Genomic DNA, 1,641 nt, shown 5'->3' on the forward strand with positions numbered 1-1,641 from the left:
ATAGAATATAAGGACTTGTGAAATTCTAAAAGTGTCTGGTGGCATCCTCACTCATTTAATTCATGAGGGTGAAAAATACTCTCAACTATTGTGTGCATTACATACCTAGATTCCCAAGATAGAAGTCCTTGCATCTGTGGCAATACATGTGATGAACTACTAAAAGTAGACTTTCTTGTAACAACCTTTTGAGGGCTCTGATCAACACAAGCAGAAGGGATGGTGGGTCAGAGCTTAGGTGGGGTTTAAGGCTGAGGATGTTGAATTCATAAAGTGCCACTTTGTAGATGTAACATATGCAGGGAATATACCTCCATTCCTAACTGCCTGTGTTAGGAATTTTATACCCTTCCAACACTTCCATCACCTTCCTCTCTTCTCTGCCTATACTTGGAAAAGATGCCAAACGCTTCCTTAGTGCTTTACCTATCCAGTTTCGAAGTTGTTATGTGCATCCGATCCCAAATTTCAAATCAACCCTTTTGCCATTTTTCACTGTGTTATTCTCTCTGTGTTACTACCGGATTTTTTTTTGTTGTTGTTTATTTATTTTTTTATGACCTGACATCAAATCCTGGCTAAACACTAACATCTTTTCATGTTAAAATAAAAGTCAGTTTAACAAATAAGGCCTGGAAGAAGGCGAAGTGTCTCCCTGCTATTACCCTGTTCTGGAATTCTGGAATTCCTCGACTTCTGGCTTACTGGGAGTGTGAGAGTGTGTGTGTGTGTGTGTGTGTGTGTGTGTGTGTGTGTGTGTGTGTATGCGTCAAGAGGGAGACACAAGCTCAGCCTTCGAATTGGCCAGCCTAGTGACCAGCGAGCCCGCCCCCACTCTTCCCCCTCCCCCTCCGGCGCTCACACTCAGGAAGCAGCTGGGTGCAGGCCGGCCCTCGCGGCCGAACACACATCCACACTCCTCGCCGGGCCGCCTTCCTCCCTCCCTCTTCCCCCTTCCCCTTTCCCTGCAGCCGCGTCCACACTGCGCCGCCCGGGCAGCCCAGAGCGCGGCGCGCACGGGCACCGGCGCCGAGTGCCGCGGCCACTGCCCCTCCTGGGACCCCTTGTAAGCCGTCCGCGGCCGTCCAGGGTCGCACCGGCGACGGAAGCCGCCTGCAGCAATTAGCCAGCATCCCGGGGTCGGCCCCCAGAAGCATTCCCCGGCCCAGGACAAGGATGAACAGGACAGGCGAGGCGCAAAGTCGCAACTCAACTTTTTAGAAACATTATTTGCGTGTGTATGTGTGTAGCAGGGGAGAATGAGCTGATGCCGAGGGTCCAGCCGCCCCGCCTCTGCCTCCTCCTCCCCCTGCCGCCGCTGCCCTCGCAGACGCGCGCGCACACACGGCACTTGGGCCGGGTTTCCGCGCTCCGTCCCCCGGCTTGGATGGGGGTTTTCATTTCCGAAGGAGGCAAAGCCCGCGGAGCGCGCTGAAGGGCTGGAGCCCCAAGTTACTCCTCGCCAGGGCTGGCCGCCCGCTGTCACTCGCGCTGGCTGGCCGGCGGAAGGGACCCGCACATCGGGCTTTGTTGTGGAAATCCCGGTTACCTGGTAAGTGGATGCCATAGGAACTTTGCTCGCAGGCGAGAGACGGGGAGAAACCGGGCGCTTGAGAGTGTGGGGGAGTTAAAGCTCAGAGA

General features: G+C 54.2%; 1 protein-coding gene across 15 annotated transcripts in view; it reads left to right on the plus strand.

Annotated features, from left to right (window-relative positions):
* The first annotated feature begins 888 nt into the window (after positions 1-888).
* The window catches only part of GLIS3 (GLIS family zinc finger 3), a 479,833-nt gene continuing 479,080 nt past the window's right edge, over positions 889-1,641 (plus strand). For 14 of the 15 annotated variants that reach the window (XR_012424753.1, XM_045374344.3, XM_074017562.1 and 11 more), the window contains exon 1: positions 889-1,552. The gene's annotated coding sequence lies outside the window, so the exon portion shown is untranslated. The remainder of the gene's footprint in view (positions 1,553-1,641) is intronic. The other variant, XM_074017561.1, reaches the window with a different exon arrangement.

This window comes from Macaca fascicularis, chromosome 15, assembly GCF_037993035.2.
Source record: "Macaca fascicularis isolate 582-1 chromosome 15, T2T-MFA8v1.1".
NCBI classification, from domain to species: domain Eukaryota; kingdom Metazoa; phylum Chordata; class Mammalia; order Primates; family Cercopithecidae; genus Macaca; species Macaca fascicularis.